The sequence below is a fragment of the Spodoptera frugiperda genome, chromosome 15 (genome assembly GCF_023101765.2).
Source record: "Spodoptera frugiperda isolate SF20-4 chromosome 15, AGI-APGP_CSIRO_Sfru_2.0, whole genome shotgun sequence".
Taxonomy (NCBI): Eukaryota; Metazoa; Arthropoda; class Insecta; order Lepidoptera; family Noctuidae; genus Spodoptera; species Spodoptera frugiperda.
In genome coordinates, this window is record NC_064226.1 from 13,826,677 (window position 1) to 13,853,270 (window position 26,594).

At 32.9% G+C, this 26,594-nt stretch overlaps 1 protein-coding gene and 1 long non-coding RNA gene across 6 annotated transcripts in view; one reads left to right on the forward strand and one right to left on the reverse strand.

Moving 5' to 3' along the window:
* LOC126911462 (uncharacterized) overlaps positions 1-23,733 on the forward strand; it is a 49,701-nt gene extending 25,968 nt beyond the window's left edge. Inside the window, exon 2 of the long non-coding RNA XR_007705999.1 lies at positions 23,404-23,733. This is a non-coding gene — a long non-coding RNA (uncharacterized LOC126911462). The remainder of the gene's footprint in view (positions 1-23,403) is intronic.
* LOC118271171 (neuronal acetylcholine receptor subunit alpha-7) overlaps positions 1-26,594 on the reverse strand; it is a 100,637-nt gene that overhangs the window by 57,100 nt on the left and 16,943 nt on the right. The gene's annotated exons all lie outside the window — the stretch shown is intronic.

The following is a 26,594-nucleotide window of genomic DNA, read 5'->3' on the forward strand; positions in this document are numbered from 1 at the left end:
ACTCCCGTAACTGTTTGTCGAAGAACTCGACTAGAATTAAGCAATGCTAGAGGCTCATTCATGAGTAGCATTCCGCGACACACGACGAAGCGATTGTCTCGCTGCTACTATATATAATTTATATTGTGTACCCTAAGCACCTAAAATACCATTACCCACATGTTTTCCCCCATCACGACAAACACCTAATAAGACATGGCAGGACACGTTCACGTCAGTTTGTTCGTGATATATGATTCTGTAACCACACTTGTCACAATGCTACATGTAACATAATATCATTTTCAGACATCACAATATTACGCTTTGTATACAACAGGATGGACAGAAAGAGAAATAACAATTTTTATAACAAAATAATACTTTAATCGACAACGACTTTAACTCCCTAATATTACAAAGATAGTAAGTACTAAAATTACATATTCAAATAGTCATGTAGTAAACAAGTATTGAACATTTTCATAAATTATTAATCTCCATAATAAACAGTGAGATTGATCTGGGAATAGTTCAAAACTCATAGCACATTAATTACGAGTCGATGGAGGCATTTAAATTTTGTTAGACGTACAACAAAAATAAACTCTATCGTCATTATTTTTAAGTTCAGTTTGTAATAGGCCTGGTGACATTAGAACATGATTTTTGCACGGTCCGTTAAACAGGCTTTTTAATAAAAGATAAGAGTAGAGAGATGGGACCTCCTTTGTAATGGCAGGATGTATGGTGACTGTAATTTGGAAGGTAAAAATGCTCTTTCATGGGATCTATAAAGATCCTCATGAGAAAGATATTTTAAGGAGCTTGTCATTAGCCAAGATCCTTGAAATATCGAAAACTCATTGACTCAATCAATCATTTGCGTTTGTGCATTCTTTGAGTATTTTTCAAAGGAACTGGAAACATCTATAGTTGATAATATATACTCGTGAGGTTACATTAATTGTAACTCAAGTAGTAAGATCAAAATTTGGTTTTCTTTAATTTTTAGCTGTAATTTGAATGATTAAATGTTTCAGTTTCTTGTTAAATAACCACTAAAGAGATCTAAAAAACGAAAATTACCCCAAAACATGAGAAATTATCATCGCTTACCACCAGGCGAGATAGTGACTAAACGTCGACCAGTGAACGTTCCATAGTATCCGCGTCGATAGGTATCATTTATGACGGCTCTTTTATACAGACTCTCATTCATCGCTAACTAAGATTAATGTGATGCAATCTGTCTCGCCGATAACTATCTCTGACTGAGATTATAATCATAAAGGCTGGGTGGCACCATGCCATTTTTCATCGAAGACCAAGATTCGTATAAAAGAGCGATGAAGTTGTGAAAATTAAAGACTTTATTTCTTTTTAATTCGAAAAGAACTTTGCTGATATAACTTTATATTATAGATTTTATTACCTATTACTGATCAGTGCAAAAATTGGGTATTGAAATTCAACGACTTCGTGAAACCATGGAACCTTAACTATGTAATAATGAGAAACACTATAAATGATGGATACACTATATTAATTAGAAAATCACGGTTTACTCACTTACATCAATGGAGAAAAGCTCTACTAGTGTCGGGTCACAAAGGGGGTTTTCATCATGAGCAGCGCAAACCGTGATTTTTAGTTAATCTAGTTATTTTGTCGCACGATAGAGATTACACTATCTTTTCTTAGTCCTTCGAACAAAGCCAAAAATGAAATTATATTATTTATACTTATATAGAATAAGCAATATTACAACATTGTACTAGCCAGCACAATATTGTGTCCTATCTTTCAGTTCACTCAAAGGTCTCTAAGGAGTAGCGTCTTGCGATAACGCCTACTGTCCACAGTTCATTATTGAACGTTGCTCCTAAAATACAATATATGATATACAATAAACTAATAAATAACTTTATTTCTAACACAAATAGGCTTAAAATAAAATAAGCATATATGACACGTCTATGAGTCCCTCAGGGTGTGAGCAGAGAGAGAAGTGCTTAGCAATATTTTTCATGAGTCACTTTATTAGTCCCATGTGATAAAGAACGTGTATTGCCATAATACATATCGATTGATACTGAACGGTTGTATATAAAGAGTACATTATGTCGACTGAGGTAGAGGTGCATAAACAATGTATGTATGTAATGTTAATAGTGCATGTTCATTAATAAATATATCATAACTGTTATACCAAAGTGTAGCTTCGAACGGAGAAGAACGAGCAAAAACCTTCATTCATTATTGTTTTAAAAAATACATGTTTACAATTTCTGTGATAATTTTTTCCAATGTCTATATATGTGAGGACAATGCAGAAACATTATAACGCTCAACACAGAATTTTTCTAATTACCTAAATAACACCATTACTAAGAAGATTTTAATCTATTAAAATCCAAAATTCATTCATTCAATCCTTTGTTTTAGTTCTAACACTCCATTACAACAAAGAACAAAACTACTATTTTCAAAATACGCTTTCGACTGGTTAATGTGTGTTTAGTCTGGGAGACATGTAATTTGGACGGTTAACCGCTGCAACTGCAATTAACAGTGTTGTTCCCTTAATTGGGATAGTTGCTGGAATTCGAGATGTTCGGGTATTTATTTATATTTTAAATCAGTCAATATTTAAACTAATTTAAAAATGTTTAAATTAATGCGTAAGTGTGTTGGTTGGTCTTACTTTCATGTCACAATGAAGCATTATGTGGAAGTTTATTTGAATATGGAGATAATTGAAAGGTTCGTAATAGGTAATGGCTATATTTCTACCTTGATTGACAAGCCGACGACATGAGTAACAGCTAGTACTAAGCTACTATTCGTTTATTATGGTTTATTTACAGTTTACTATAATTTTTCAACATCAAAATCTCCATTTACTCTTGGCATCACCCCAACAAACGACAACACAATCGAAACAGTTTTTTCTTATAAACTGCCTAATTACATTACAAAACATTAAAATTCTTATAAACAATATTCATAAAAGAAACTTGTACAGAAAGAATATTAATATGCAAGGAAATAGCTATAAAGTCGTATTGAAAGTTCATTCATTCGGAACATGCTCCAATTATGTGCCAAGTGACTCAATATCTTCAGTTATTGCAGTATCCAAACATTTTGAAACTCATTCAATTTTTGTACATAACGTTTATGCAATAAAGATTTTATTTGTGTATTTGTTTGTTTAGAGTTTTGTAGTTGCATATATGTTATACTTATATACAGTAACGTATTTTATAATCAGTGTCACTAGAAGTATACTTATGAGACCAAATTATTTTGTTTTCATTAATTCCAACTTTACTGCGTTATCTAAAAATCGCAGTTTAATCACGTCCATTAATAGAGAAAGGCTGTACTAGTTTCGAGTCCCAGAGTGACTCTTAGTTTTGGTATGTCTCACAATAGTTATTATAAAAGTATATCTTTACTGCGATCAATGTCTAGCCTTTCTATTACTTTCTAATACATACATTAACATCCAATATCACACAATAAATTAATGAAGTCTATAATATACTTACTTTTCCAATTAATTTAAACGCAACTCCATTATTACAAAGTCAATAATACGACAACGTGTAACGATCTTAAACTTCTGATCCATCTCAAAAATTCATTTCCCAAAGCCATTTGTGTGGGTCCATACATTATTTTGTGACATTAATTATTTCGCAATATCCTTAAGAGTCTGAGAGGTTCCCGTCAAGCGAGGCACAGGTCCGACAAATTTTACAATTAAGTCTTTAAATAAGTACATGATTAATGACTTTGGGCCATGTTATAATGAAAAGGGGTGTACAAAATCCCCGGATCACATAGGTTTCTTTATGCATAAGCGGCATAAGGGCGTGTTTTGCTTGTATCGTGTCTAAAATAGTTTTGAAGGTCTAGGATTTGTCGCAATAAGTTTTGGGTATGGTTTTAACATAATCCTTGACTTATACATATTTAAGGGGATAGTGCTTCCTTGTATATTGAGCGTAGTGTTCTCAACTGGGGTATATTTCAAAGAGATTTAGTTAATACCTAGTAAAGGATGGAGTAAGGGCATGGAGTCTCCGTCTAACTGAATACAATTAATTACTTCTTAATGGTTTTTACATTGCTTCTCGTCACTGTTCTATTTGTTGTATATTATATGGCAATCTCTTCAAAATATAGTGACCTATTACACAATATATGTCCATTAAAGAGAAAATGTATCACAAGATAATCTCAAAACAAGGATAACTTTACTGGGACAGCCATCCACAATTTTACTTAAATTTTACACAACAATATCCAAGCTCCTCCGGAACCATATTTTATAAAAATCCTCCTACATATTCTATGAAGAAAAAGACAAAATATGTCTTTTAATATCGTGAGTAATAATATGATAGTGAGTGGTCTCCCTCAACATGCGCGGTGCTGCCATCTACCGCAATACTCGAGGTATTACACGCTCAGAATGTATTATGAGACGTGTTAGTTTCCTCGCTATTTTCTTGAGCATTTCAAGGTAATAAAGTGCGAATGAAAAGGTTGAAAAATGCATTAGTACTTTGAGAAAGCGCGAAGGGAACTCACTTGGAAATGGTTATTGCTCTTACTAAAGTTAAATGAAAAATATTTTTATATGAACAATTCTTGTTTACTAACATATGTATAAGTTTTACAGTTCTACGTTATTATTTTCACGTATTTCTTTATTAATAATGAAATCAATTATCTTTGTATTTACAGAATCCTAAATTTTGAGACATTTACCTGTCACTTCTATTGTAATACACCAGTCAATCTCTGTACAAAACTTGCATCACACCAATACAATAGTGTCAATGTCTTCATATAAAAATGATGAGCATTACCCTATAAAATATAACGCTCAATCCTAAATACAGTATCGGAGTATGAAACCACCTCAGCGCCACGAACATTACCATGACAATAAATGAACTCATAAAGACACACAAGCAAGCCAATCTTTTGATCCACGACTTATTGGCGAATTATAAAGGGGCAAGTATAAATAAAATACGAATAAGATCAACAAAGCAATTAGGTAAATCCCGGGACAAGCCTTCAATGCCGACGGGATTCGAAAGTTTTTGAACAATACTTAAACATAATGGATGGATTTTACGTTAATGTTACAAGAAATTTATTGGGATTCTAGCCAAACTTTACTAATACTTAATTAAACGGATTAAATAACGTACCTACTACCATTTTATGCTCAATAAAACATAAAAAACTTGTTTTTAGAAGACTTTTAACATCAATCAAACACAAAATAAATAACCTTTCACCCTAATGCTTCAATAAAACGTAACAACCTTTATTCACGTCAAATCCATTCGTAGTAAACCAAAAACAAAACACACATTAACAACAATATCCAACTCACAAAGTAATAAAAAATAACATAGGCCGTAATATGAAAGACCTTTGCCCGTTTACCTCAGACGTACGACCATAGACACGGGACACTTTATGGCCAATAACTGGCAAGATGGCGGCGCGCGGGAAAATATTTTCGGAAGACGAATTTGCGAGTTGAAGTGGCCGAGATTTATCGTGTAGTGTTTGTCTTCAAGGAAATCGGCGACACTTGTCTCCGATGTAAGTTGGCAAAGTATTTATTTATGTTTTTTGGAAGTTTCCTGGCGACGAACGCAATATTCGCTCTTAACCTCACTTTTGTCACGGCTGGTCGCATGTCCTTGGGACCATGTTTGTTTACCGAGGAATTTTATTATTCTCACATTTGTAGGTGTAATAAATGAACTGGTATTTTATTTAAATATCATTTACATACATTTTTATACATTCAATACAAAGAATTCGGCGAAAAGAACAGAGTACATGTAAATTTATTCCGGAATCAAAGCAAAAGAGAAAAGAAACAAGTAACAGTTTTAAAGTTGTGTTAAAAAAACAGCCATTTTCGAACACAGCGCATAGATCGCTTAAAATAACTAAACTTTCAACAAGAATACGACCTCTTAAAATAAACTTTTGAATGAACAGGCGGAGGCAAGAGACGTCAATTCTAAATAATAAAGAATGGCTAAGTTAGTCGACGCTACGTTCGAGACAGTGAAAGGCCAATACAAGCTGCCATTGTCAAAATGTATAAAAATCTCGAATCTTTTTTTAAGTAGCCTTCGGTTCGGAGAAGACGGCTACTTTTGGACTACGGCTTGATTTAAAATGTATTAAAGATTGATGGAGTGAAACCAATCGGAAGGTTCTACTGAATGAATGTCGTTTTAAGGCCACGTGTATTTGTGTTATTTGATTACCCAATAATTTCGTTACAAACTTTAATTATCTCAAAATAGCAAATCATATCTAATTTTGTATCTAACTCTGTTACGACTAAACAATGAAGGAATTAAACTTTAACACAATTCCAGTGTGTGGAACTGTGTGTTGGTTGTTATTATGCAGGGTGTATCCCTTTCTAATTTGATCGGGAGCAATTAGAACAACCTAGTTCGACCTTCCTTTCAGTTCCTCTATATACGTTCTATATCGGTTCAATTAAGGAAATTCTAGACTCCGATGTAGTTACTAATTAATAAAACTGCGCATCCCTTTCCTTTGTTCAACGTAAATGGGATATTGCAAAATTATTACTTCTCGGTGACATAACAGAATATAAACATGTATGTTTAAAAAGCGAAAACCTCACATTTACAAACAATTCGAGGTTCAAAAAGCCAGCTAACAATATGCGGGCTGTAGTTGCAAACTAAATTGTTTGAATTTCGTAACATTTTTTTGTACTGGAATATATTAATTATACAACAATACATACATTTTTACGATTGACCGAGTATCATACTAGACTATTGCAAGTACTGAAAACGTATCAACCTACTGCCATTATCTTATAGTTCCCCAAATAAAAAAATCTTCAAAGAACTCCCAATAAAATTATGCATCATCTCCACCCAATTGGCAGGCAAGCATACAGAATCACTTCCTTTATATCTGTCCTCATATACATACATATTTGTTCAAGCAAGAGTCCTTTATAAGAGCGCAGTCAACAAAAGACAGCGTATCGGATAAGAGGGAATTTTTCCGAGGAATTTTCCCTGAGGTCGTATCGTATCATATCAGGCTGTTTGGTCCTTTGAGCGTATCGTGGCAGGTGATCTTAGGGAGGCGTCGGACCAAGAGTTGGGGAGCATTTAGACGTACTGCGTCCGACAGATGAGGTCGATACGGACAGGTGGCATTTTGAAATGGATCCGGGTTGAGATGTCTAATTTTGACGCGGTGAAACGTGTCTAACAGGCAGACAGTTGATGCTTATATTTTATGTAACTATTGTACGATACTTCAACACTATTTCAGCTAGTATATTTACACAGGTTAGTATTTATCGAGATGGAAACAAATTAAAAATAAATACTGTGTCGCGCCCGAAAAAATATTGTTATTAATTACTTACGCAAATGTACATCTCTTCTTTGTACAAAAATACACAAACCAGACCTCAGTGAACATAAATCGATTTAAACCCGCAAGCAAAACAACAAATAAGATTAAACATTTCCAAAAAATGGGGCAACAATGAAAAACACAACCTTTATGGACTTTAAAAATAATTCAATGAAGTCTTTAAGAACGAAGTCATGATTACCACCCCTGGGGGTGACTCGTCACGGTTACTTGCGGTTTTACACGGTTCAGCCCTAATTTATTAAAGTTCCGACGTCCAGGTAAAAGGAATTGGCTTAAACTTGACAGGAAACCTCTTTTACCTTTTTTCCTGGAGCGCTATTTTAATTAAGCAAGAAATTGTTACCGTGTCTTTTGTTTTTGTGCATTTTAATAACATACCTCGTTGATTCACATTTTAATATGGTAAAAGAAAATGCAGGAAACATTTTGAATATGAAAATTTCCAAGAACTTTTCATTTACATGAGGGACATCAAAAAGGAGAATGTTTTATTTCATTGTACGTTTTTATTGTGCTTCATTTACAAGCGAATAACAAGCAGAGTACGTTTCCATTATGTGCCAAAACTATTTCGGAAATGCAATGTTATTAAGTGCTACTGAATACTAGCTAATTAGCTGCGTGTTTATGGAATACCGACATTTGAAACTGAAACTAATAAATGAATTGTTTTAACAACTATAGAAGCAAAACTTGTACATAATTTATCTGACTAGATGTAACCATTAGCTACCACTGCAAGGCAGACAATTATTCACGTCCACCATCTTATAAATAAGGTGAGACATCGGAAGCAGGCGCATTCAAACAAAAGCGTGTCATGCAAGATGCATGCCTTCCCCGAATGAATAATTTACACAGGTTAGCAGCACTGCATTTCTCAGTACCTTAAGATTTATTTAGCCCCGCATATCTCGGCGGTATTTATTTTGCACTGCAGTGCATTGGATTGCTGTCTCAGGTCACATAAACAAGTCCTTGCCGTTTCCTCTTCGCTATCGAGCCCGTATTTTACATTTACGTGCATAATTATGTGTACGTTTGATAAGGTTAGCTTTATAATTTCCTTTGGCTCGCTTTAGAACGGCTGTTCGGTTTTATATTGCAGTTTTTCGTGTTTACGATAATAATGACGTGAAATACAACGGTTTTAAAGCTGCTTTAAAGGAATTTTGATTTGTGTTTTTTCGTGATTTTAATTTAGATTTGCTTTATGGTGTTCTTTTTTTGTTTGACTTTAATGTTCTTACTAGTAAGAATCTATATTATTGAATCAGTTGGAATATTTTTCTAACATACATTTTTCACATTCCTGTAAGATAAAATTATTTTTAAGGATAGCTTTTTCCTTGAAATAAGTTCAAAATTACTACTAGTTGTAAAGCGAAAAATATTTCATGCTCAAATAATTTTCAATTACATAAATTGAAATCGTGACTTAGCTAGGTTCTGGACACTGAGAAAGAACAGAAAAACCAGAGAGAAATTTTCTGAAATTCCAGTAACTATTTCTAAAAACTTAAAGTTTTCTAAAGTATAGAATTTACGAAGAAAACATATTTTCTTTTACTTCTCGAGCACAGATGTCTTGACTTTAAAAACCTCTGTGCACGGTTACTTTATAAAAATACAACTTCATTTGACATTAGACAATACAGAAAATAATTGTTTTCTTCCATTTATTGCTAATTTTCAGACCACTTTAGAGCATAAAAAGCTTGAATTTACGTTATACAATTAATTAAAAACAATACAATTACAAAATAGTCTTTGAAAAACAAAAAACATTCACATTCCACGATCAAACACCAGGCAATCGGAGCAAATAATATAAAAAACTACATTTGTTCGACAATCCACAATTCAATCAAGTTCAAGTGTTCACATTCAGATTCGGTTCCAACAAGTCACACTATCGGAACTTGAGCTACAACTTTACTCGACACCGCATCTAAATTCAAATTCGCTATCATTCTTTCCACTTGTAAAGTAAATTGGCTCACAATATCTCAGCACTTGGCTGCTACGTGGCATCAGCCTAGTGGTTCTTGTCCCTTAAACTAGTGATGTCTAGAAACCCCGTCACTAGAACCGAAACTGTACCGGTTCTGAAATTATTTCGCGTTCGTAATTGGAACCGGTTCCGATATTAGTTTTTGATAGTTGTGGATGTGGGTTTAATTGAAATAAGACTTTTTTGTTAATGTAAGTTATTTGAATTTTACTAATCTCCTCAAAAAATATACCGAAAGTAACTATTGGATACCTAATCTAAAATTTGTTAAACCCGTAACCGCAACCGATCTAAATGTATCAAAATAATTTCGTATTTGGAAGAAGTTACGACTACTTACTACTTTAAAAGAAAACAATTTCATAATAGTAATAACCGTATATCTTTAACCGTATCCAGATCCGAACTGTCGCTACTATATTACCCCAGCCCTTCACATCTCGCCACAGTAAGAGCTATTGTACCCTCAATCGATTTTATCATCCCCTCCGACGCAGGGACGGCTTACAATGTTTTTAAATTGAAAATAGTTGTTCACAGATTATTTATGCCTGAGACAATACTGTCTGCTCGAAATCGAAATACAAGTTTATTAATTTCACTTGCCAATCATATTGAATAGGGATTTGTGAGGGGTTTACGTTTTGATAGAAAACTTATTTGTTTCGTTATATTATTTTTATTAATCTTTGTTATTTTGTTGATGAAATAGGTTAATCCAATTTTGCGAAGTAATGATTCGATAGACGTATTCAATAATGGTCCCTAATCGTTCATAAACCTTTGAGAAAACTCTAGAGCAAAAAATCCGTCGTTCAAATCGTTTCATATGGAACAAAGCGAGCAGTTGAAATCTCAAGTAGGTTTGTACACACACAGAGAATGTTCGTACCTCGAATCAAATTCATATGTAAACTTCACAGTGAAAAGTTCAAGTTTCCTAAATTCATTTCCATATTTGTGTTAGAAAACTCTGTGTGTTAGGGACCGGGATAAAAACAGGCTATTTAAACTAAAATAAACCTAATTCTAATGTGTACTGGACTGAATTTTAATTACTTAGTAATTTATTGTTTGTTTTATGTGGTCTTCTTGTCTTATGTGTGGGTCAAAGGGAGGTAAATGGTGCTTAATATTTTACTTTAAAACCTCGTCGTTAAATTTTACACTTTTAATTAATACTAAAAGTGGTAGTGAAATGGAATTTGAAATGGGGTGCGGTATGTAGGAATGAATTTATTTGTTTTCAACAAAATGGGTGTCATGTGATATCGTAAAATAACTAGTCAACAACAACAACAACAAACTGCATTACTACATTACACTTGAAGATAAGTACCTTTTGTTCAAATTGTAACATTTCTAAGAAGTAAGGAAGCATCAGCTGCTTAAGTTTAAAACTATTTTAAAAATAAATCACTACTAGCCTCTTAGGTAAATATTTTAAAGTTTATAGGTAGGTGCCATAAATATTATAAGCTTGTTTAAACTATCAAGTTCCCGCCCCGGGAACAATTTCCAATATTCCGGGATTACGGGATTTTAAAGTTGTGCGAAGAATTGTTAAAGTTTTGTGGTAATGGGTGGGATATATTGCACTTAAACTACTTAAACAGATGGTCGATGGGCGGGGTAAGAGTAATAGCTATTACTACATTGAAAACCGTAACATATTAAAATGGATTGAAAAAAGGAGTGTTCATTGTGAGTTTGCTACCACATATGGTTAAAATAAGAAATACAATGTAATACATTATCCGAGTACAATGGTATCTTAAAAGATAAGGGTATATAAAACTTTTTGCCTTATAGCTCTATAGGGTAGTAATAATAAATTCATCCCGAATAAACTCAATCAACGATTCCAGATATAAAAACCTAATAATACATTTCCTGAAGAGAAAGAAATCACAATTCTTCAATCATTCTTATTTGCGATTACCAGACCGAATACAAAACAACAAAGAAAATGACATAAAAATACGAGTGACTTTACTTTTTACTCTTATCATCATTCACATTATAAAGTTGTGTATATTACTTTTTCTACTTTCAACGCTGACAAATTTACGTTTTATAAAGAGCTCACGCACCCATGTGATATATGGGGTAAATAAAACAGGATGGGATTAAAAAATATATCAGCCGGTGACAATTTATAAGGCCATCGCTCAGAGTCACCATGGGCGGCCATTTTACCCATACCACAGAGAATAGAGTGAAGTTAGCTACGTGTGAACGTGTTTATTAGTTGCTCACTTCAGGTTAGTAGAAAATTAAATGTGTAAGGTTTGGTATTTGTAATTTTCTTCTGCTACTGCTAAAAAGGTAAAGTAAATAGATGTACGTATAAAGTACTGGTTTAGCAAATAGTGTATTTTATTCATGAAACTGTCTTATAGGACAAAGCAAAACGTTCTGATGACACGTTAAAAACGCGGACTGGAAAAAATAGGTCTGATACGATAAAACCATTCCCGCATCGTCGCCTAAAACATTGAAATCTTATAAAAGGACTCAGGAGCACAGCGAAATTTTCTAAAATATTTGTTTTAATAAAAATATATGTATACCCGTCTATACCAGTTTGGGACCCCATAAAATTCCGAAATAAGATCAGATAAAGCGAAAAATCCCGCCAATATCGGAAGAATTCCGGTCCCGGGATTATAGAATATAGGATTAATTGAAGCCTTTTGTTACAAAACACCGATAAAAGCCTTTTTATGTGAATGTGTCCTGTTTTGTTATTGATATAGAGATAACTCGATTAGGGTACAATGTGTCCACTTTGCTGTGGGACTTTGGGCATTGTTCACTGTAAATTGCCGTTCTAAACGTGCCAACAGACTGCTATTTTCATATAGATAATGGACATACATACTTTGATACAATTTTATGTTTTAATCCCTGCAAATTAGGCCAGATTACATTTATAAAACATATTCAAATATGTACCCTATGTGTTTGTAATAAATATCTGATTTAAATGTTAGATATTTCAAAACACAATGGGACTATCTTCAGCCTATAGTTTCATTCCATTATTCTAAACATTAAACTCAAACAACATTAAACTGCGTTCTATTACCTGTACATAATGCACATTGAATATTAAAAGCAATATGAACTATAATAAAAGTAAAACATGAAACGACGTGTGTACTCCTTCGTATTTGTATGGAAACAAACAACTTTAAGCAATAAACAGCCAAGAAACTGCAAATAGCTCGCGGTTACAATCATTTTGTGACAAAATTACGTCATTTGTGACTCGTTAACTATAGTATACTTGAGTTATATTATGTATCACATTTCTGCCTCGTATGTATAGTCGTATAAGTAAATATATAGAGGTGTCAACTGCTTTTAATATTTCTGTGGGTATCGAATATGCTTGATATCTTTTTTCTAGAAATTAACTAGTATTGAGTATCTATTTACTGCCTCGTTGGCGGGGTGGTCAATAGTGGACAAGGGATCTCGGGTTCGATTCCCGAATCGGGCAAAGTATTACTAAGCTGTTTTTATCAGTAATAGCACGATGTCTGGAATTGTGCCCAGTATATGGCAATAGGCTCAACCCCTATTACATGGGACTTATAACACAAACGGTGAAAAGTGGGTGTATATTTTGTAGCGGCATAAAAGTGATAATTGTGATTGTGATAATCTCATAACATTACCAGAATATACAAGGTTACATATTTAAAAAGAAACGCTCATTTTATGATAGATAAATGGAACTAAATACTCTAAATGTAACAATTTTTATAATCTAACGACACCTACATGCTTGCCTACGTGAAAAACATTCAAATTCAAATTTCAGTCACCTCCGAACCCGTAACATTACGACCATAAAGTGCACGTGGCATCAACCGCTAATATAATCCCTACCTATGATACCTATTATGACGATGTGAGCACATTACAACATTTCTTCATTTTACCACCTCCATCGTGTCGCAAATAAAATACGGTACCTTCAATGAATATTTTTTTCGACTACGCCCAAAGACATGACGTGTCTTTCAGTGTTTTTTTTTTATTAATTTTCGTCTTTGAACCTTTGAGTTTTTTGTGCAATCAAATCATGTTTTTGTATTCAATTTAATTTACTATTATTAATTAATTTCCTGGACTACTCTGTTTCTAAGGTGACTGTGAACTTTTAAACACAAGGCCTTGTTGATCTCTTGGAATGGACCTTTAAACAATTCATTTCAATATTTTTACATTTTCATGCGACTAATCTATGCGCTCAGCTACCTAGCTGTACTAAGGAGTAAATTAGACTATTTTTATTTTAGAAGAAATCAGTAACCTAAATTTTGTCAGAATTCATTATGCTACGCGAATAAAGTCACTGGCAACAGCTATTACTAAATATGACATAACATCTATGTATTTTAATCCCCAAAGGTAGTAAACAATAACATAGAAATACAATATACCTAACACCTACTTTCCATCACTTAGGTTAGGAGTCCCTTATAGTAGAGGGTGAATATTTGGTAAGTATTAGGACAATGAGTAACATACCATTGCTCAATCTTTCATCAAATAACAAGCTACTAAAGTTCATTATTCTCTAACAACTCCGACCCCAGATCATTCAATCCCAAACATAATAAGGCATAGCATTGTTCAATCAATTGAATATACGACATTAATATTGCATACGAACATTCTGGAATTATCATCTTGAACTATGTTCTATGTGTATGCAAATATTAATTCACTTGATAAGTCGTGCTCGCGAACAATGCTCAAGTTCCCTCCGCCTTCGATTCACTACACACAATGGTACACATCAAACTATACACTACCAGTATAAACTGACCGTTAAATTTGTGGAAAGATCAAACAATGCGAGACCAAGATAAACTGGTTTAGTTTAGCATGATATGTACAATACCGATTTGCTCTGATTCTGTACGTTTCACACTCCAGTAAACGTGTTCTTAAATTGAAATGTTTTAATAGATATAATAAGAATTTGATAGTGGATAAAATGATCTTGACTACTTCTTTGGTTGAACCACATGAGTGAAAGCAACTGTCAAGCTAAGGATTCATGGTCGATCACGGGTCAAGTAAAGTATTACGAAGTACATGTTACTAATAGCCAGATGCCTGAAATTATGTCTGATGTGTAGTAATAGGCTCGCCCAATATAACACGCGATTCATAACATAACTAATACATAAAATATGTTCCTTTGATTGTAAATAAACTCTCACGTACTGTTTTATTTTCTCACACATTCTAGAAACTTTAAATGTTCACATAATAAACATAACGACAGTCTTACATCGAAAACAAATCGCTTTATTGCCCATACAGCATATCTTTAATGCAACATTAAGTACAAAGTCCCATTATATTGTTTAATATGAAAAATATAGTACAATATATTTTATAACGAAGTATATTATGAACATAAAGAAATCTCGAGAAGTGTATAAAGTTTTATTGTGCAGAAGATATAGTTTATTTTCTTACTGTATTTCATATTAAAGTGAATGTAGCTAGACATTGAATAACATAATAATTTTTAAAGAGCAAGGAATAACATACGAATCATACTATTTTGGCAAGAATGGACTGAAGTGGTTATAAATAGAAACTGAGTTTCTATATTTTACATGTTAATAATTAACTCTCATGTAATATCGACATTCCAATTCATATGCTATTATCGCTGTTGAGCTATTACTATTAAATAACGACAGGGTTAAAATAAAAGAGGTGCATTTCGAACATAATTCATGAAAAACTAAAGATTCTAAATATGCATTAGTACTTAAATTATCTTTAAACCTTTCATTTACTAAACAAAACCCATCTAAACTTCACTTTTATATCTCAGCATAAATCTTTAAAGAACGTAGGTAATTACGGGACAGCACAAAAATCCAGCAACAAAACTACCCCGGGACAACATCACTATTATCTACCGACAGTCCCGGCTAACGACCAAGGGGATCCCGCTTCAAGTGTTCAACAATATCCCTGATCCCGGGGAAAGTGCCCCACTATGCTGTTCCACTAGCTATCTAGCTGAGGTTATAATAAAAAATAATGTTCCGCTCTCGATTTTTCAAGACCAATGGCAATTTATGGCCAACCCAAGGTATACAGGTGGTCAGGTTTCGGAACTTATCATAAAATACATTTTACGAGCACCTAGCGTCCTTTAAGGTAAATATAGCAAGCGGTTTTGTTTGGCCGAGACTCGAGACGCAAATGTTTCGGGACAAAAATGACTGATAAAGATTTTGGGTTGTTTCGTTTTGGGTATTGGGGCGTGGGTAACGTGAGCTGGTTTCGTAATACAATAACATCTGTACCGGCTGGTACAACTGTCCTGGGACAGTTAAAGAGAGAGCTTTGAATATAAATTATATTTAGTAACTTGTATCCGGGATGAACATTAGTAAGGCACTGTGATTTTAAGAAAATTGGCTAATATCATGAAATACTAAAAGACAGCTTTCATTGACAGACACAACACTTAATGTGTCCCAAAATACTCAACAAAAAAAGCACTAAATCTAAAGTGATAAAACAATCAACGTAAAACTAAAATCCAATACAAGAAATCGTCGAACAAATACGGGAGATATCCCCACAGACCGACACATAACTTTGTAACTTTAAACACCTCTGCCATCTCGATCGTAATACGCATTGCCCAACTCTCCAAACAAACATAACCTCACTTCGTTATATGAAACTTCTAAAAAAGAACGATAAAGACAACAAAATTTCAACTTTAAATTGCTCGATTCTGTTCTTAAACTGTTGGTAGCAAGACAAATGGCGTACAAAAAGTACGGGGACTTGTGGACGTAAAAAAGGATCCCAAACGAGCAATATTGAAACAAGAAGTCGAATATCTTCGGGAGAAATAAGTATGGAAGTAAGAATCGTCGTGTTTTGGGCCGGAGTTGGCGAGGTACGCCCGTTCCCCGAATGTCTAGGCCATCACTGTTATGTGTTCCATTGTGACGATAAACTTGTGCCTCCTAATATTGTAAAGAGAAAAGTTTTGTTTGTTCCTGTCTATACAATATCGGAATTAGATTATCTGATTGATACTCGTGCCCAAGTTTTTTGTCTCAGTTATTCCATTGATGTATCTGGTCTGTGTGAAATGACCGGAGAGGACTGTATATCCGTTTATTGGGAAACGCACTTAGAGTCTTACGGAAGACCTATATCTCACAGATGCCTGTGATAAACTGAGGTCATTAATATCTTTTGCACCTATAAGTAAGTAGTTTATTATGTAGTACCTAACTATTCGTATTCCAGAGGCCATAATAATAGAGCATTCTCCATTATTCTTTTACCTAGAGATAAAACAAACTCAACAAGCGAATCGCAATAATAAATACACGAGTAGTTCAACTCATCGAATAGATATTACACTACATGGGCCACAGAACAAAGGATTTGAAAATATCAATAACTTGCTATGAGGGAACCCTCTAGGTATGTTCTTGTTTATCGTTTTCTCGGTATGTACCTAGTAATTTATTTATGATAATTTTAGTAGAACTTGAAACATTTCATTCTTTTTAATGGGGGAAATCATGCGATGACTTCTCCCGCCTTGGGCGTAGTTAGAAGGAGTCTCAGACTCTTACTTACTAAAAACTACCCCGTTCCTACTACTGCTTTTCGAGCTGGAGCCCCGGTAAAACCGCTTGGTAGTCCGCAGCTCCGGGAAAATTGAAACTTAGGAATAAATCTTACCTCCGTCAAACCGATGAATGAATAATTAATTAATATACAACTCGAATAAATTCTCCAGAAAGCAATGTAGCCACTTTCCTGTTGTCCAACTTTCCCTAAAAGTTAGCACAACATAGCTATTCGACAAATAACGATAATAGGTTATTCGATAATGTACTAAATGTATTAGCAAAACTGTTGCTGTCTTATACTAAACATTTATAGCCTGCCATAGTCAGTAGGTTCAATCCCTATAATGTAATGAATACGTGTTCCATCCCACGCGAGTAACAGCCAACTTGAGTAACTTAAGTAAATGGGCCACCGTACATACATCTTAAGTGTAGACTAAGTAAAGTGAGACCGTTTATGTACTGGCATTCCTTGGTGTGATGTTTTTTCACTATCGGTGTAGTTTAGTCAACGATCTATCAATTTTGGGACGACAAGACATTAAAATGTGCCAAGTTATTAATCAACTGTCGTCACCGCCCGTTTACATGGAAAAACTGCGAATATTGCCACACCTACCAAGGTCATAAGTAATATTTTTAAGAAGCTCAATCGTTATGTAATATAGCACGTCATCTAATAGGATTTAAAAGATTAATGCTAACAAAAAATCACATGTATTTTATATTAAGTATTTAACTCAATTCAGTTTCAAAATTTTACTTAAGCCCTGAAGAGATTGACTAAGAAACAAGTACTGTTAGCTACTAACTACTTTAGTTGCGGTCGGTCTGTGAATGTGTAACACTTAGGCAGTTAGGCAGAACTCCTCTACGCTTCGGAAAGCCCGTCTTGTTGTTTGTCATTTAAATAACTATACCACTTGTGCCGAAATCTAACAGAAACCAGTTTTAAAACTCGTTAATTTAACAAAGACAAGGAAAAATCTTAAACATTTCAAAAATGTTCCACAAAACCGTTAAAACAAGATGGCGGCGCGACGCCGACGAGCACAAATCTAAATTCTTCTTTTAAATATTTTCAAATAAACCACAATTCGTAAGCATACTTAATAGGGCCGCGTCCCTTGGAAAACCCATCTCATCGCACTGTCAGCCCTTAGTAGATAGGACTGAATTTGCATGAAACACTCAATATCTCGAATAGGTATGAATACGTATATTTCATATTCTATTAATGTAGCCGACTTCAAAGGTTCGTGAATTTGGGACGAGTATGATGACAGTAGGTACGTATAATGCGGAATATTGTAAATTGTCTTAGACATCCCTGGGGGAACCCAGTTAGGATGTAAACGGTGCAACATGTTTGTTCTAAGCACTAATATTGGAAATTTGATTAGTTTGTCTATACAAAGGCATAATTTCCGTGTTTGGATTCAATATTTGTGTAGGTAGCGGAGTGGTTGAATATTATATATCGTGATCTATTGAGATATATTCCGATTATATGATTTAGGAATTGGAATAATCAAATCAGATGGAAATTTAATATTGTAATGGCAAGATGTATTACTCTCTAACAACCAAACAACGTCAATAATGATCGTAACTTTTAAGTGAACCTCCATGGCATGAATAAGCAAAGCTTTTAACAAAAGAAAATGCGCAACAAGAATGAAAAAATAACAATCGGCATGCCACCCACGTAGCCACAATTAGCAGCGTTTTTATTAAAACAACACCTTAAATAACTCCGTGCAATAAAGCAGGATAATAATAATATAAACACTTCTGTCGGGGAGAAGACAGGCAGAAGATGCAGACAGATTAATTAAGAAAAACAGAGGGAATTACTTAGCAAGGAATAAATTGCCGGTGGTGCCGTAGACAAGAATTTATTCGCTGACGGATTAACCGCTGTGACGTCACGTGTGCGAAATGTAATTGCGTTCGTGTTATTACGAATATTGTATTGTTTATGATTGTCTTCAAGATAGGAGGAATTTCGTGAGGATCCACACATGAAATAATAAAATATTAGAAATGATTATGCAGTCTTATCAAAAGACCAAAGATCATTTTTAATTATCAGAACATTAAAATTAATATACCGTACTAATTTTTGTTACTCAATGACAAAGATTTCTAAAATGTTCCACGTTCGTTTCACGGCACCACGTAGACCATTAAGATTCCCTCTACCACACTATTATGAAATGAAACGAGCTACTAACACATAACAGTAAAACTAACAATCCCATAAACCCAAGCTTTGATAAAGGCACGAAATGTTCCTAAAACAGAACTGGTTTCAAACAAAAGAAACAAAAACCAAAAACCGCCGACGGAATATTAAACTTAGCGGCTTCACTCATTCGCTCCCAAGAGAACCATTCATTCACTCACTCTTTACACTGAATGCCAACTAAATTCAAGATTAACAATTCACTTTGTCGTTCCCCCTTTTGTTTTAATTTGTTATTATAATCTTGATAACTGAAATCGACGTTAGAATTCAAGCTTGTATTTACAAGATGGTGGTGAAAGCGTTTAGGGTAGATAGCAGAGAAATCGTTATTTTATGATCTCATATTAATATGAATTAACAATTTGCACTTGATTCAAATACATAATTCCACTTTTTCCAATTAAATTATCCTAACTCTATATAGAGAACAGACTGTGAGTCGCGTAGGTAATTAAATTACGGCCAACTATGTTTCTTTTATTACCACAGAACATTTTTAATATTCGGCTAACTTAATCCTAGAATACCTGCATACAATTCAAGAAGTACTCAAAATAATCCACAGTACTATCTAATTTTAAGTTCACCACCAAAGTTTTTAAATATGAAATACAATAAAATAATGATAATTCAAATATAAACACTTACAATAGAGTAAAACCAATTTCTAACACAAACACCTATCAATGTTGACAAATCAATCAAAAACACATCCTATATAAAAGATTGAAGTATCATTTTACTCTGACAATAGATACTCCCCTCTATGACCTAATAACATAGTGTTAGCCACAAAGTCCCTAGTTAACACTAATCAGGCCAGTTTTAAAGTTAACCTAGTGTAACACGACACAGCTTAACTTTGAGGTGACCCGCCACCACGCTAATGAATACTTCACCTCCGTTAAACGTTATTACGGTAAGTAATTTGAGCTTTTTTTTTAACTAGACTTCAAGCTTATGGTACTATGTTCAGTAATCAATTTGTGTTTGGTCGTTGGTCCAATTACCATTCAAGAGACTACAGTGTAATCTAGTCAGTCAGTTAAGATTCCAGAAAAAACTCTTTTGTAGATTGTGAAGGACTTTTGGGAAGAATTCCTAAATTATTTTTTATCTAATCTTTTACTTTCACTTAATAGGTGATTAGATAAAAAAATATTTTCTAATAGAAAATGGATAAAAAAATAAAAGGGATTTCCTAAAACCATTGGAATTTAAAAAATAAAAACCCAGCACATAACACAAAAATATTATGTCACTATCACTATCTCTTTCAACCTTTCAATTCCTTCCGTTCATGGCAGTAAGGTCTTCAAAAGAGTTCTAATATCAGATAGTAAAACATAGTTCAATGTGCCTCCGTCTATGCATCGTATCAGCCCTAGAGCGCCATAAAATTCCGAGGGTAAGGGTTTTATAGTCGAAGATGGATCTACAAAGCCGATACGAGGTCCTATATCAAAATATTCGATACCTATACACAAACAACACGTTTCATAAAACACATTATCTTGATTTAGCACTTTTATGTCATCCTTTTTACATAATTCCTAGCTGAGGTCAAAATCTGCATTTTATTCCCCATAGCGGTTGTAAAGTAACTATATTGATACAGAACATCCGCTGTTTGCCCTTAGTTATGAGGGTTACAGAGGGTTGAACTATTCACTAAACACCGATTCTTGAATTAATAGGTTAGGCACTATTAGTAAAAAAAAATGCCTGCTGGTAGCGTCATTTGTACATTTTTACTAAGAAGTGGAAATGTTTCAGAAAAGTTAATTTTATTTAATTCCTAATAACACTTTAGCCAATTAGAATGGAAAATCAAACATTGTGAACGTCGTTGGCTTCGATGCTCCCAACATATTATTACAAGCAGCAAGCCGGCGACATTTTAACCCAATTTCATCTCCCGTACACTTATGAACGAACCTCTAATTCGCACTTTAATTAATTTAGAGGGCTGGCCACGTTTACCTGCGCCGTAAGCTAATTTATTATGAAATTTAGTCATTGTTATTGTTTATAAAGGCGAATATTGTGTGTACCAGAATTTTGGCATATAATAGAATAATGTGTGGATTGGACAATTAATATGTATCGCTAATCATATATGATTAATATACATGTTTCATAAATTAAAATATTGTGTGAAAAGGTTGGTATTTTTTACTATAACAAAACCTGCTTTTGCGATCATAAGAGCCTTAAATCATGAGTTCAAGCTATGTACCTATTACATAAAATATTGAATTCAATTCACTGAACATTTCCCACCCCTCACAGGTTCGGAACTACACACATCTATACATATAATAAAATCGTAGAAAAGTGCTGTCTGTACATTGAAAATAAAAATAAAAAAAATAGCAGGGGTTATTGTTATGTCGATGTCGAACCCAAAAATGTAATTAACTTTTTTTTGTCTGTTTGTCTGTTTGTCTGTTTGTCTGTTTGTCTGTTTGTCTGTTTGTCTGTTTGTCTGTTCGTCTGTGCGCGCTAATCTCAGAAACGGCTGATCCGAGTTGGATGCGGTTTTCACGAATATATTGTGGGATGCTTAAATTTACATTTAGTGTTTGTTTCATTTCAATCGGTTCATAAATAAAAAAGTTATGTCAAATTAAAGAATCACGTCGAACATTCTATGCTTATACCATTAATCTCCGCAACTATTTGACGGATTTGGTTGAAATTTGGTACAGATATAGTTTAGAACCTTAGAAAGGACATAGATATATTTTTATTTCAAAAATCAAAAAATAAAATAAAAATAAAATAAATTAAAAATAAAAATAAAAATAAAAATAAAAATAAAAATAAAAATAAAAATAAAAATAAAAATAAAAATAAAAATAAAAATAAAAATAAAAATAAAAATAAAAATAAAAATAAAAATAAAAATAAAAATAAAAATAAAAATAAAAATAAAAATAAAAATAAAAATAAAAATAAAAATAAAAATAAAAATAAAAATAAAAATAAAAATAAAAATAAAAATAAAAATAAAAATAAAAATAAAAATAAAAATAAAAATAAAAATAAAATAAAAATAAAATAAAAATAAAATAAAAATAAAAATAAAATAAAAATAAAATAAAAATAAAATAAAAATAAAATAAAAATAAAAATAAAATAAAAATAAAATAAAAATAAAAATAAAATAAAAATAAAATAAAAATAAAATAAAAATAAAATAAAAATAAAATAAAAATAAAAATAAAATAAAAATAAAATAAAAATAAAATAAAAATAAAATAAAAATAAAATAAAAATAAAATAAAAATAAAATAAAAATAAAATAAAAATAAAATAAAAATAAAATAAAAAATAAATTTATTCCGGACATACAGCGCCATCTATTGTTCAATTTCGTACTTATAGTACGGAATTGAACAATGTCGGGCTGTTCCTATACTCCGTAGATAGATGGCGTTGATCGCGCAATGGTGTAATTACAATTGTTCAGTTCATGTTATTGTTTTAATTTATTGGAAATTTGTTTTTACAAAATAGTAAAAAGCAATGAAAAATATAACATAATACAACTTTTAGTACAAAGAAAACGCTCTAACGGAGTATAGATAATTCTATGTCGATCGTTACACGACTTCGGTTCATGTTATTGTTTTAATTCATCGAAAAAAAGTTAACAAATAGTAAAAAGGTATGAAAAAAATTATATCAATATAATTAAACTTTTAGTACAAAGAAAATGCCCGAACGGAGTATAAATAAATAATCCAAGTTGTCTTTATCCTCGATAGATGGCGTTGGGATCGAAATAGATTGCGCTATGGTTTTGTTACAATTATTTGGTTGGGTATCGGCCGAGCGCTTCGGTACTATTGTAGAAAATGTGTATTATCAGTCGTATGATTATTTGTCTGTAGTGGTCCTGCTGTTTCGTATATTCTAAATTGGTTTCGTTGTATTTGTCAATTAATAAGTTTATTTGTTGGGTTTTCCTGGTTTTCTGGTTTAACTTTTTAACGTAGGTTTAGTTTGATATCGATTATTAGTAGTTACTGTAGTTAGTTTTTTTTAATAAAATTGTAAGTCTAATTTATAAATTAATTAGATTAGATTTAAGTCGTTTCTTTTAAATTATTTAGTTTAAGCTTGGTTATTATAGCATAAAGGATAGGTTCTAATATAATTTCTTTTTTAATTGTTATTAATTCGTAATTCGTAGCTTTCTTTAGTTTTAAGTTAGTTTAAGTCCGTTTTTAAACTATTTTTTCAATGCCCTAAGTGAGTATACATCTATTAAAATCAAACGCAGAGCTCATTATGTTGATTTTTGAAGAGTTCCCTGGAATATCTTCCACATCTCATTTTTGAAGAGATCCCGCGAGATCGGGAACTCATCATCATCATCATCAGCCTATAGCTATGGGAACTATGTGGTTAAAACCAAAAATTTGCCGGAAGTCACTATTCCACGCGAACGAAGTCGCGGGCAAAAGCTAGTAATATAATATCTTTACAAAACCATTCTTCCCACAATCAAAGCACAAAAAACTCCACTACAAAAAAAAACAATTTTCAATACAACCACCCCTTTGTGGTAGAAAAAACAACGTAGAAAAGGGCAAGGAATCTCGCTCATCATTGTACCGTGCAACTCATTGAAGGGGAAGAAAAAATTTCAAGCAAGAGGAATCATCGAAACCGCTCCGACGAGCCTCGACACAATCTTTACAAAACAATGACGTATTTTCCCTTCGATATTCACAAAAAAAAGGTACGAAAATATCCTTGGAAAACAAACAAAAGAAAACTGTAACCATTTTGAGAAAAGATACACGAGTAGGTACTTAGTATTTCACAAAGATTTGTCAACTCCCCAACAAAAGATTGGTCGTTTTGTATCAACTGTATAAGAATATAATAAAGCGCTCAGATTTATTTTAGGAAAATTAAAAAATGTATTTTAGGTTTCTAAGTGGCCTGAAAAGATAAACCATGGAACTTTTAACCGTGCCATTACATGACATACACATTTATTTTAACACAACATCGTTATATGTATAACAAAAACCTACACGATGAACGTTTGTTTACTCTCCTAGTAAAGTTTACCTTCTAGACAACGAAAACACAGCCTACAACAACATAGTCTAGCAAAAGAAAATCAAAAATATAAACCGAAGTACCAACTAGTACATAAATTAACCCCAATTTCTGTTACAATCCTCAACGTACGCGGTGTAAAAGTTGCAAAAAGTCAGCGGAGACTACAGCACGCTGTTCAAAGGGCAGGCTATTATTACTTATGCATTGCAATCACGCTTTACGCTTCCAGCGCGCGTACAACATACTTTGCAAATTAAAAGTACGTGAAAACCGACTATTACGCTTAGATATTAATCATGGCTAATGGAGAAAGAGAACGAAAATTGTATATTTAAATGAGATTTAAAAGAACTATTATGATAATGTTCATATTCAACATATGTAGGGTAATTCATTCGTTGTAGCGTATTTTATTTCATATCGTAGATTCAAAAGTACGTAATCTCTTAGACGCATCTATACATATAATAAAATCGTAGAAAAGTGCTGTCTGTACATTGAAAATAAAAATAAAAAAAATAGCCGGGGTTATTGTTATGTCGATGTCGAACCCAAAAATGTAATTAACTTTTTTTTTGTCTGTTTGTCTGTTTGTCTGTTTGTCTGTTTGTCTGTTTATCTGTTTGTCTGTTTGTCTATGCGCGCTAATCTCAGAAACGGCTGATCCGAGTTGGATGCGGTTTTCACGAATATATTGTGGTATGCTTCAATTTACATTTAGTGTTTGTTTCATGTCAATCGGTTCATAAATAAAAAAGTTATGTCAAATTAAAGAATCACGTCCAACACTATTCTATGCTTATACCATTAATCTCCGCAACTATTTGACGGATTTGGTTGAAATTTGGTACAGATATAGTTTAGAACCTTAGAAAGGACATAGGATTTTTATTTCAAAAATCAAAAAATAAAAATAAATTTATTCCGGACATACAGCGCATGTTCAATTTCGTACTTATAGTACGGAATTGAACGGAATTGAATAGTGGTCCTGCTGTTTCGTATATTCTAAATTGGTTTCGTTGTATTTGTCAATTAATAATTTTATTAGTTGGGTTTTCCTGGTTTTCTGGTTAAACTATTTAACGTAGGTTTAGTTTGATATCGATTATTAGTAGTTACTGTAGTTAGTTTGTTTAATAAAATTGTAAGTCTAATTTATAAATTAATTAGATTAGATTTCGTCGTTTCTTTTAAATTATTTAGTTTAAGCTTGGTTATTATAGCATAGAGGATAGGTTGTAATATAATTTCTTTCTTAATTGTTATAAATTCGTAATTCGTAGCTTTCTTTAGTTTTAAGTTAGTTTTCATCTTAAGTTCGGAAAGATTATAATATTTCTTTAGTTTAAGTCCGTTTTAAACTATTTTTAATGCCCTAAGTGAGTATACATCTATTCAATTCAAACGCAGAGCTCATTATGTTGATTTTTGAAGAGTTCCCTGGAATATCTTCCACATCTCATTTTTGAAGAGATCCCGCGAGATCGGGAACTATGTGGTTAAAACCAAAAATTTGCCGGAAGTCACTATTCCACGCGAACGAAGTCGCGGGCAAAAGCTAGTGTTTTAATAAACTTAAAGAGTTTTATTCATAAGAATACATCATAATCATCTATAACACGCATACCTCGATCTCAAATTAATCTATTCCACAATCTCCCAACCATCTATTTCCTCATAGCCTCTACCTACAACAATTCAATTATAAACTAGACACACAACAAAAGGATCATCAGCCCAGCCGGTAACTAGTTTACAAACTCTTCAATCTTCGTCTACGTGTCACCTACTTTCTTACTCATCAAACATAATTAGGCATAACTTGTATCATTGAACCGCACTGATTGCGTCAATCTTGTGGCTGAAGGCGTAGTAACCCGTCGGTTCCCAGTTTGCAAATGAGGTCACATTAAGTGAGCTAATCATAATAATCTGAGAACAACTGGGTCTAGGTTTAGTTGAGTGTTTGAATTGACGTGGAAGTGAGCGAGCGGGGTACGAAGTTATTAGTTTTCTTCTGCGATTATTGCTCTTTTAGTTATGTGGTTGGTAACTGGATTGAGATTGGTATTGTGTGTTATGTAGGTTGACGGGCTTTGAACTTTTT